Source organism: Rutidosis leptorrhynchoides, chromosome 7 (assembly GCF_046630445.1).
Source record: "Rutidosis leptorrhynchoides isolate AG116_Rl617_1_P2 chromosome 7, CSIRO_AGI_Rlap_v1, whole genome shotgun sequence".
NCBI classification, from domain to species: Eukaryota; Viridiplantae; Streptophyta; class Magnoliopsida; order Asterales; family Asteraceae; genus Rutidosis; species Rutidosis leptorrhynchoides.
Window position 1 is genome coordinate 159,713,831 of NC_092339.1, and position 12,666 is coordinate 159,726,496.

Here is a 12,666-nt window from a genome sequence, read left to right on the forward strand (position 1 = left end):
GTTTTTAATATATTAACTAATATATTATTATTTATATTACATTAATTAAATTATATATCATAACGTATTATAAGTATTAATGTAATTATATATAGATAAAGATATTAATCTTAATACATTATAAAATATAAATAAACTTAGTTGATTAATTGTGATACGTGTTAATATACATATATATAAATGATATAGGTTCGGGAATCCCAGGCCAACCCTACATTTGTTCAATGTCAGCATATATATTTTTACTACAAAATACAGAATTGTGAGTTCATTTGATTCCCTTTTACTCTTTACATTTTTGGGACTGAGAATACATGCGCTGTTTTTATAACTGCTTTATTAAATGCTTTTGAAATATATTTTGAACTGCGAATACATGAAATGCTTTTATAAATGTTTGACGAGATAGACACAAGCAAAACATTCCTCGAATGAATTATTATAAAGACAGAAGTTCTGTGGATTATTATTGAATTATGTGGACATGATAATTGCCACCAATTGATGAATATATTTTTCCCTGATTATTATTGCTTGGTAACCTAAGAATTAGAATCGAGTATGGCCCTAATTCACGCGAATCCTAAAGGTAGCTACCGGGTTTAACACCCCTACCCAGAATGTTCACTAGACGGAAGAGCTAGTGGGCGTGGTGTTTAGTACTTCGAAGTTTATTATTATTATACAGACGAGATGTTCTGTTTTGGGGATATTATTGATGCACATTATATGTTAAGGTCGGTTACCATGTTGAGCAATGAAATCGAAATGAATGTTATGTATCGAGAGAATGATTTTTATACACAGGTTATGTGTATTACTTTTGTGCACGAGATATGTGTACGGTTATTAAAAATCGCGAGGCAACCTACGGGGGAGAAAAGGATACGAACCTACTCTGCTAAGAATTATGAAAAATGGTTTTGTACACGGGATAGGTGTACTGTATTTAAATCTTGTGGTCTATCAAAATGATGAATTTTATTGCTTATGATAAACCTATGAACTCACCAACCTTTTGGTTGACACTTGAAAGAATGTTTATGCTAAGGTATGAAAGAAATCTTCCGCTGTGCATTTCCTTATTTAGAGATATTACTTGGAGTCATTCATGACATATTTCAAAAGTCGTTGCATTCGAGTCATTAAGTTCATCAAGATTGTTTTTAAGTCGATTATAGTTGGATATATTATGAAATGGTATGCATGTCGTCAATTTTCGATGTGATGAAAGTTTTTCTTTTAAAAACGAATGCAATGTTTGTAAAATGTAACATTTAGAGGTCAAATACCTCGCAATGAAACCAATTGATATGAATCATTTATAATCGTTATGAACGGGTCATTAAAATAATGTAAGTCTCTAGTTCATTATGGTGTATTTGTGAGTGTTATGGACATTATAAATACTTTGGATAATTGTTTGTTGCTTTGTTAAGTTTTGTATTTGGATTACAATCAATTATATGCGTTGATTGTTAACTTACAACCTGTCTGTGTAACCGCACGGATGAAGAATGCATCCATACGAATACAAGTGCAACCACACGGTTGCAAATTGCAATCGCACGGTTACAAGTGCAGACCCTATATATTGAGGATTTCAGGTTCATTGTTGAGGTTATGAACCTTTACACAACCCTAGCCATGTTTATCATCCTCTGCAGGTGTAGCACTCATCAAGGTCGATCTATAACGTTTACAAATCGTGTTTAATCAATAGATCAAGATTGTTTAAGGTATTTTTGATATAAAATCCAATATTGAGTTTTCCGCACTCGATATTGTTGATTTAGTCGATTAATGCTGTTTAATCGGTCCTACAAAGTGGTATCAGAGCTTTGGTATCATTAATTGATCGGTTATTGTCAAAATCAAGTTTTTGGTTTTTGGGTTTTGGTGGTTTTATAAGAAATTATCAAGATCTAATTAGTGTCGAGTTAATATTCGTGTTTTGTTAATCCAAAGTGTTAAACAGGTCTAATTATGTGATTTCAACATTTGATATTAAAGTTTTCGATCAAGTTTGAGCTGCTAGATTGATCACACTCCAAAATCGTATTTTTGGTGCTTTTTCTGCCTATAACCCATCAAGAACACAACCGCACGGTTACACCCTGTGACCGTATGGATACATCAACCGGATACCTAAAACCGTACGGATAACAACCACATCCGTGTTATTTTGTAACCGTGTCTTGCAACCGTATTAGCCTTGCAACCGTAGATTGCATTCGTATTGAGTCCTATAACCGTACTACATCTAACCCGAATACACACTGTATCCGTGTGAACTGCAACCATTTATATGTAATCGAATTAACTTGTGCATCAGTGTATTGTAATCGTACTCCTTGCTGCATCTGTGTAGTGTAACCATAAGGATACAATGTCAGAATGATTTTTCAGAAACTTAATTTGCTTTAGTCGGTGCATCTTCCTTTGGTTTACAAAAACGTTTGCAGTCTGAAAACGAAATAGGAAGTTTGACTAGGGTTCCCAGACTTGAATCATTAGATGACTATGCCGAATGGAAAACTAGATTCCTTATCACACTTAACGGGATTGACACTAGAATATTTCTTGTAAAATCACCCGGAGAACCTAAAACTCCACTAGAGCTCACTGTTTCAGAAAGAGAGACTTATAGTCTTAAATGTAAAACCTACAGTTATCTTACCTAAGGTCTCTCAAAGAACATTTTCCACCAATTTGAGACTTATACAACCTCATACGGTGTCTGGAATGCTATTGAGACTGGGGTTGAGGGCAGTGCTGAGTATAGAAAGAAGAAGGGTAAGGTTCTGAAGAAAGAATGAAAACAGTTTACTATCCAGCCAGATGAGAGTTTAGAAGCTGTTATTGCAAGATATCGTCATTTGTTAACTGAATTAAAGAGATTTGATATCACTTTCACCAATAAAAAGATAGTATAATGTTTTCGTAATGGTTTGCCAGTGAAGTGGGATCCGATTGTTTAACAGATTGAGACTAAATGTGTAATAGTGGATAATCCTTTTCGTGGTAATGTGACTAAGTTACAGGCTAAAGAGTTAGAATTGAAAGAATGGTTGAAGAGACTTGGAGGAGCGCAAAATCCATCACTCAACAAATCACCTGCTATAGGATCTACCAAGACACATTCGTCACCTTAAACTGCATGTACAACTAATAGTCAGACTCAAACCTCCAGTTATGCTACTTAGAGTGTCATTCCTCATTCTTCTTCCGGTAAAGATGATAGATCCGAGTTTCTCAAAACTGATAATCTTCGTTTAAGAATGCTCAAGGGGATAGAGGAGGACATGGCTTAAGTTGCGAGGGTTGTGAACTCATACAATGATTTGTTGAATGATCAAATTGGTAGTCATTTAGAAGATGATGACTATGATTAGATTGACGATAATGATATGGAGAAAATGGATATTTGGGCCATAGGTAGTGTTATTGGAAGAGCAAAGAAGTATATGCAGAAGACTGGTGAGAAAACCTTGGGAGTTAACAAGAATACTAAGTTTGGTTTCAATATGAAGAAAGTGAGATGTCACAATTGTAATGATTTGGGCCATTTCAAAAGAAACTGCAGTAAGCTGAAAAAACCAGGTTTTCATAATCCGTTTCATAATCAGAATAGAGAACCCAAAATCAAAGTGAATATTCCAATTGTTGATGAGTCTACCAAAGCTTTAGTTGCCACTTATTAAGATGAGGTTTTAAATGGTCAATCGATGTAACAGATGCTTATGATCATCATGCTAATGTTGCGAGAGTTTAGAAATCAGAAGAGGATGTAGAGAAAGAGAAGCTGTAAGAGAGAGAGAGAGAGAGAGAGAGAGAGAGTTGGGTGAAAAAAAGAGTTGTGACAGATGCTTATGATCATCATGCTAATGGCAAACTATTTGCATCGAGGGATTGTGAACAAAAGAGTTACAGAGAAATTTAAGTGGGATATGCACAAAGATGGTGATGTGTTGACTGATGAGAGTGATTTAGCATCTTCAGATGAGGAGTCATGTTCATAATTCTATTGGAAATCTTTAGGGAAAGATGGTTCATCAGTTAGTAGTGATTCAGATAATGGTGAGGGTATGGTTCATGAGGTCGTTAATGCTGCTGGTGGTAAAAGGTTTGAAAATTTGGGAATCAGGTCAGATAGTTCTAGTTCAGCATTAGAGTCGGAGTCTTAGTCAAAATCTGGACCTGATGGAAAAAGAGTAAAGCATCCCTATGCTTTCATGGCTGATTCTTCAAATAAGTCTAAGGTACAAGCTTAACTTAATACTTTTTTTGAAAATTGTGTTAGTTTAGAACAGTAGCTTAAGGACCTTAGTGAATCTGTTTCTGTTTGTGTTAAGTGTGCTAATTTAGAAGAGCAGGTTAAACAATTGACTGAAATTTTCCTTAAGTGTAATAAATGTGCTACTTTGAACAGGACAATGCCTTTCTCAAGAAAAGTAGTTAGACACTTATGTAACGCCCTATTTTAGATACACGTTATACGACACCGTCTCGGGATTTTGGACGTCGTTTGAGTTTTCAATGTGAATATTCGATCAATGAGAGTGTAAAATTGAGCAAGGTTGGCCTAAAAGTGAACCAAGAGGGAAAAATAATGGAAATTTTGTCCTGACCAAATGCGGCGCATATAAACACCATATGCGACTCATATGCAGTGTAATTTTGAGTCACTTGAAGTTAGACGATAATATGCGGCGCATAAGGCCATAATATATCTTTATTAAGGGCCATATGCAGTGCATATAATGCATATATGTGGCGCATATGCGAGCTGTGGGGTTTGTTTTTGGTTAATTTAAAAAGGGACACAATGGTCATTTCACTAGGGTGTCGAGTTCTTTGCCTTAAATCTGATCCAAATCTTATCTAGATCTCTTTCTTCATCCACTCAAACACTCCCACTTAGAGAGAGAGAGAAGGCAAAACTTAGAGAGAGAAAGATTGATTCAAGGAGGAATGAGCAAGAATTCATTATTTGAAGTTTAGATCTTGTTGAATCCACTTGCTAGCTACATTTTTAGTTTGTGGTAAGTTTGAAATTCACGTTCTGTTGTTTAATTTGAGTCATGGTTAGGGTTTTGGATTAATGTTGGGTGTTAGCCCCATTTCTTTTGAGACATGGGCAATTTGGGTAAGATTTGTGTATGTAGACCATAAGATACATGATCTAGGGTTTGATGTTGTGATTCAGGTTAGTAAGCCTTGAAATAGTACTAAATTACTAACATACTTATGTGTTAGTGTATGGGTTTTTCTTGGATTCATATTTGATCTAAAGTGTGGGTGTTGACCTTGAAATGGGTCAATTGAGTGTGGTGAGACCCAAACTTGTAAGATGAGTATGTAAATACTCAAACCTTGTATTAGTTGGTGTATTAGGACCATAATCACTAGTTATTAGTAATTAAGTTGGTCTTGTCCTAGAGTGGGTGTTAGTAGTGGAAATGGGTCGCCTTTGCAATATGGGTCGTAATTGCACTAGGGGTTAAGGGTTCGTATATAGTCCAACTTGTTTTGTATGTTGATTGTTGTCATAATGTAATTGGTACGTTACATTGAAGGTTGCGGGATTTTGTGCTAGCATTCACCAAAGAGATAAGGTGAGTGGAACGATTATATGTGTATGTATTTGATCTATTTATTTGTGTTGTGGCGTGAAAGATGGGTATAGTACTATCCGTGTACATTGGATTCACTCAACTCTGTGCATTCAATACCACATTGAGCGTGAAGCGTGGGTTTTAGGTTCGTGCATTTGATACCACCCATGGGGGTTAGTGTTTCGTCGTGCACGTTGTATGAACACTAACGGTAGTGGCATTTACCTTCCCAAGTCTTCTATGGTTAACCATGTTTGTTTGTTACATTGATTAGCATTATACGTTGTTATAGTATGCTAATTGGATTGCTAGCTTGTGTGATAAATGTGTAAGTGTTTGTAAATAAGTATTTGCAAATAAGTAGGATATATATGTAGATGTATAATTGTTGCATTCACTAAGTGTTATGCTTACCCTCTCGTTGTTTACTTTTTAGATTCGGATGCGAATAAAGGCAAGGGTAATCTCGGGGACTAAAGAACTCCCTCTCGTTGATTGCTAGAAGATTGCTTTTGAATATCGACCTAGGTTTGGGGTAGTTTAATCCCAAACACCGTGCTCGCCTTTTGTTTGGAATTTAAACTCTTGTAGGTCAAATTTACCATAAAATTGTTTTAAATGGGTCGTAGGAGTCTCATAGGTTGTTATACCTGTTTTGATACTTTAACATGTGTAATTAATATTTTGAAGTCGTTTATTCAAGATATGGTTGTTATGAATTAAATTAATGGTAAAGTGATATGTTGGAAGTGTTTTAAAAAAAATCTATGTCATTTTATGATAACAGGTTCGGGTCATTACAAGTAAGTGGTATCAGAACATGGTCTAAGGGATTTAGGTGACTTGAGATAGATGCCTAGACTTAGGCTTAATTGTATTTGCATTGTGTGCGGGACTTGTAGGGATACATGTCAGACCGGGAGTTGTTAGTACCTTAGGGTGTAGGCGAACTAACTAGTAAATAGATATGTGATGTGTGCGTGCGACATCGAGCAAGATAGTTGTTGTACTAATCATTTTGATGCGTTATGCAAGTGTAATAACCGATCCCATTCGGGAGCAAATGATTATATCCGTTCAGACGGAATTTTAAAAGAGGTTTTCCAAACCTCAAGTCGAAGGCGGCGAAGAAGAGGGTTCTCATGATCACGGGGTTCAAGGCAACACAAATAAGAAGGAGTTTAGTTACAAGAACTTCATGTTAACTAAACCTCCTGCCTATGCAGGGGACTCTGATATGTTAAAGAGTAAAAGTTGGGTGTCAAATATCGAGGGGTGTTTCTGAACAAGTGAAGCACAAATCGTTGGGGTTAACCGCTAAGAGTTTTTGAGGGGAACCGCTAAGACTTGGTTAGATGATAAAATTAATACGATTGGCGAAGCAAAAATCGTTGGGTTATCTTGGGAAGACTTCAAGATGGATTTTTTCAAGGAATTCCGAACTCAAGCCGATCTTACAAGGTTATGGAATGCGTTATGAAATATGTGACAAGGGTCTATAGACATAAATACTCTTAAGACTACATTCCTAGCAAAGGCACGATTTTTCTCCGAGTTCTCCAGTAATGATTGGGTACTAATGGAGAGTTTCTATGACACTTTGAATGAAAACTTGCGCGAGAAGATTAGTCTTGGACAGGTGGACATCTTCACTAGGATGTTTGAGGTGGCAAAGGGTTTTGAGCCACTTGCTCCGAGGATGGTTGATTACGCTTCAAGCAAAAGGAAGTTTGAAGCTACAAGACACTCCAACAAAAGGACCAAAGGTGCGACCGAAAGTGTGGTAGTGTAAAGAAGGGTGGGTCAGAAGGTTTTGTCTCATGATGTTATAATTGCGGGTAATGGGGTCATTTCGCTCGAGATTGTATAAATCCACCTTCTAACAACATTACGTGCTTTATTTGTCAAAAAGAGGAGCGCCAAAAGTCGGAGTGTCACGAGTTGTATGGGGATCACACAAAGAAAGTAGAGAAAGTGGTGGGTACGGCAAAGGGGCGTAACTACTTGATGACTAGTGAGGAAGCGAGGAAGTTCAATGAAGTTGTTTCAGGTACTTTTGTGGTAACTCTAAACCTGTGAAAGTGCTTTTTGATTGTGGTGCTATTTTGTCTTTTGTTTCTCCGAAGTTTGTGAATAAACTTGATAGACCTCTAGTTAAGTTGGGAAATCCAGTAGAAGTCGAAATAGTGGATGGCAAAACTATACTAGGGGTTGATGTTTGCGAAAACTGTGATATTGTGTTTGGTGCCGAAAACTTTAAGATTGACCTCATAACAATGACATTAGGTGAATTCGATGTTGTTGTTGACATGGATTGGCTCGATCATTATTGAGCCCACATTGCATGTCATGAAAAGTTTGTGCGGGTGAAGGCCCTAAGTAGGGGAGAATTAATCATCCATGGTGAAAAACAGAGAACACTTGTGCCACTATGTACTTATGCACGGGCATCTCGGCTCCTTTGTAGTGGAGGTATAGCTTTTCTAGCACATGTAGCCGATACTCGAGAAGAGCCTCCATCCATTCGAAGTATTCTTGTGGTAAATGAATTTTAAGATTTGTTTCTGGATGACTTATCGGGTGTTCCTCCGGTAATGCAAGTTGAATTTCGCATCGAGTTGGTTACAGGGGCTACTCCCATTGCTAAGATGCCTTATCGTTTAGCACCAACAGAGATGCAAGAATTTTTTAATCAAACCCAAGAGTTTCTAAAGAAGGGTTTTATCCGACCGAGTACTTCGCCATGGGGTACTCCGGTCTTGTTCGTGAAGAAGAAAGATGGTAGCATGTGGATTTGCATTTATTACCAGGAATTGAACAAAGTGACGATCAAGAATCATTATCCATTACATCGGATTTAAGATTTGTTTGACTGACTCCAAGGTGCGTGTTATTTTTCAAAATTGATTTAAGGTCCAGTTATCACCAAATGCGGATCCGTGATGAGGATATTGAGAAGACGACCTTTCGAACTCGTTACGATGCCCTTTGGTCTTACGAATGCACCTGCGACATTCATGGACCTTATAAATCAGGTGTGCCAACCAATGTAAGATAAATCGGTATTTGTATTCATTGATGACATACTTGTTTATTCTAAGAGTATGAAGGAACACGAACACCATCTACGTGAAGTGATGAAAATGTTGCGAAAAGAGAAGTTGTATGAAAAATTCTCTAAATGCGAATTTTGGCTTAGGGAGGTGCAATTTCTAGGCCATATTGTCAATTAAGAAGGCATTCAAGTGGACCCGGGGAAGATAGAGGCAGTGAAGAGTTGGGAACAACCGACTACGCCAACGGAAATTCGAAGCTTTCTCGGATTGGCCGGTTACTACCATCGATTTATTCAAGAATTTTCTATGATAGCTTCTCCGTTAACCAAATTGACGAGAAAGAATGTGAAATTTAATTGGCGAGATGAACAAGAAATTTCTTTCAAATTGTTGAAAGAGAAATTGTGTCAAGCTCCAGTGTTGGTGATACCCGAAGGGGTTGAAAACATGACGATGTATTGTGATGCCTCAATCAATGGGCTCGGGTGTAACACCCTTGAATTGGGCCTAGAATAAAACCACCATTTTTCCCTTAAAATGGTTTTAAGTGATTGTTAGTGAAATAATTATTTAATAATTGCTATAATATATTATTGGTCCAGTGGGTTCATTTTGTGACAAGGGTCACAGAAATATTTCATTTGTTAAATTTAGAGTTTATTTGGTTTACCGAATCGAATACGAAAGAAATCTAGAAACTAGTAAATACCCGTGTTTTATCGGGTATGGGTTTAATACCCATTTAATTTATTAAAACCACCTTAAATAGGGGTTCAGTGTTTTGTTTGACTCACTGGTTCCCCTCTTTTCTCTTCGATCGCACGACCCCAAAACCAAAATAAACCCCAGCTTCTAATCTTCAACGAAGATGGTAATTACTACAAGACCTAAATTCATTCTTGTGTACCTATGGTCGATTTTATAAGTTTTTTTTCTCAATCTTGTGCTTAATTCTTGAAACTTAGGGTTTTTAGATAAATGTTATAAATTTGCAATCAGGGCTTGATTCTTGTTCAATCCTTGTTGTAATCTTGTTTTAGTGTTTGATTGCTAACATATAACATGTTTATGCTTATTGTGAACTTGGATTTGGAAAAATAAAGCAAGAACAACCCAAAATTTGGTGACCCAACATGGGGCAGCAGCTATTGCTACTACTGATGTTGTTTGCTGCAGCACCACCACAGCCATGCAGGTACAGCATCTGCCAACGGTGGCTGCCGCTGCTGCTGGTGGCTTGCGGTAGTTGCTGGCGGCCTATGGTGGTGCTTGGCGGCAGCTATCGCTGCCACTATTTTTGTTTCTGTCGAGGGCAGCAGCTACGTCTGCTGCTGTTGCTGTTTCTGGCGGCTGCCGCTGCTACTACAGCTACAGCAGTCAGTCAACGGTGGCGGTTGGCGGCCGGTTGTGGTATTTGTTGTTTTTAGTACACGTGAGGTTTCGGTTTGCTCGTTTGGACCCCGTCTCGTTCATGTTAATTTATGAGTGATGAGGTTCCGCCCATTTTAACCTTGACCCATTTGTAAGTTTTAGATTTGGGTTGTAACTATGTAATTATGCTTTTAGTTTGGAATGCTCGCTTTGCTCGTGACCTATATTGTTTGCGACCTGTTTGTTGGATTATTAGTTTGCGAATAAATAATATATATGTATGAATATATATGTGGCTGCGTGTATATATATATATATATATATATATATATATATATATATATATATATATATATATATATATATATATATATGTGAGAATCGGTCATTGTAACCCCGTTGACCCGTTTGGACTAATTGTATCAACTTGGTTATTGATTGATTATTTCATAATAAGTACATGCACATGTTATGATATTTTAAATTTGGGTCTTAGGACTTATTTAGGTTAAAAGTGGGAAATTATGACCCATTTCCCGAAGACCCGTATATATGTATTTTTAATTCGTGCGAGGTGTGTTCGTCCATTTTGACTTTAACAAGCCCATTTGACATGAAGTGTGTAATAATATATATATATATATATATATATATATTTATATATATATATATATATATATATATATATATATATATATATATATTACGTAAGTGTATATATATTATACAAGTGAGTGTGTGTATATATATATATATATATATATATATATATATATATATATATATATATATATATATATATATATATATATATATATGTATTATTCAAGTGTATATATGTATATATTATTCAAGTGTATATATATATATATATATATATATATATATATATATATATATATATATATATATATATATATATATATGTTTGTGTGTGTGTGTTTGTGTATTATGGTGAAACGTGTGTATCGTTCTGTGTCATGATAAGTAAATTTGATAATATTGTATCGTTAGTAAATGGAATATGATTTACTGCCTCGTTAAGTATTTGTTCTCAGGTGATACAGAAGAGGAGATGACTCGGTGACATTAGACTATCGAGTTTTGTGGGTATCGGTGAGTGGAACTATCTTAACCGTTGTTATATGTATGTAGTAGCAGGTTATGCTACTGTTGTCTTTCCATGTTATAACTGTTGTGATAGCATATGATTGTTTATGTGTCTGAGATGATTATGTGCACATGGGTAATGTCGAAGGTGATTGGTCACCGATATCCAGTTTTGTGTTTTAAAGTTGGGCAGGGGTCAACCTTGAATAGTGAGGTTGGGTTCAAGGGTTACTATTTGTGTAGTATAGTTTGAATGACGTATCCCATACGTCTGGATTGCTATACGAGGGAGACCGTAACCGGAACTATCGGTAAACTCTAGCCCGATCAGCTAGGTGTGGAATGGTCCCTACAGCCGACGATCCTCTGTTACTGTGTTGTTTGGTTATTTGCTGTTATGCTGTTATTATTAGCTTGATGCTAGATACCTATATCTGTTAGGATATTTCTATTCACTTAGCTTTGTGCCAACTCCCTACAGTTTCCTCCCTTGCAGGTTATGCTTTGTTTAGCTGGGTTTTGGGAGAAGAATAGATATGTTGGATATCTTTGATATGCTTACTTTGATGTGCATATCTTAATACATTATATAATTGGTTTTGTAATAACGTAACACCTGAATAACTGTAATAACTATGTTGTAAGTTAGTATTTAAATTGGTCTATAAATATAATAATTAAGTTCCGCTATGATTGAAAAAAAAGGTATTGTGTTACATCAGGTGTGTTCACTTATCACTCTAGATTGTTAAAGGAGCATGAGATGAATTACCCGACTTACGATCTTGAGTTGGCGGCGGTGGTACATGCCTTGAAGATTTAGCGTCACTATCTATATGGTGTCAAGTGCAAGATTTATTCGGATCACAAGGGTTTGAAATATCTCTTTGATCAACGAGAATTGAACAACCTTCAACGTCGGCGGATCGATTTATTGAAGGATTTTGATTGCGATATACTTTATCATCCGGGTAAAGAAAATGTTGATGCGGATATATTAAGTTGAAAAAGTCAATATCCGGCAATACGAGTGGAATCATTACGCATGATGATTACTAACGATTTCCTCGTGAAGCTTGGTGAGATTCAAATTGAAGATTTTGTTAATAATAAATTTGAGGAGCGAATTTAAGGGCAAACGAAGTCTATTGTGTTAGGCCTGCACGGGTTGTTGTCGTATCAAGGAAGGGTGTGGGTGCTAAAATTGGATGGATAATGAAAAATGCTACTGACAAGTGGCCTGGCATGAAGCGGGACGTTGTTAAATACGTTGAACAGTGTGTCACATGTTTATAAGTTAATGCCGAACACTAAAATCCATATGGTAAGTTGCAACCATTAGAGATCCCGAATTGGAAGTGGGAGCACATTACCATGGACTTTATTACAAAGTTGCCAAAGACAGCAAGAACCTAATTCGACACAAGTCGGGTAATCGTTGATAGATTGACAAAAAGTGCATTATTTCTTTCCATACGATAGGCAATTTTGACGGTGGCACTATCGAAGTT

At 36.4% G+C, this 12,666-nt stretch overlaps 1 long non-coding RNA gene across 1 annotated transcript; it reads left to right on the plus strand.

The window, feature by feature from the left end:
- The first annotated feature begins 9,450 nt into the window (after positions 1-9,450).
- On the plus strand, positions 9,451-11,951 carry LOC139858846 (uncharacterized). The gene is made up of 3 exons (XR_011763098.1): positions 9,451-9,545; positions 11,104-11,161; positions 11,652-11,951. It is a non-coding gene; the product is annotated as an uncharacterized lncRNA (long non-coding RNA).
- Positions 11,952-12,666: the final 715 nt, after the last annotated feature.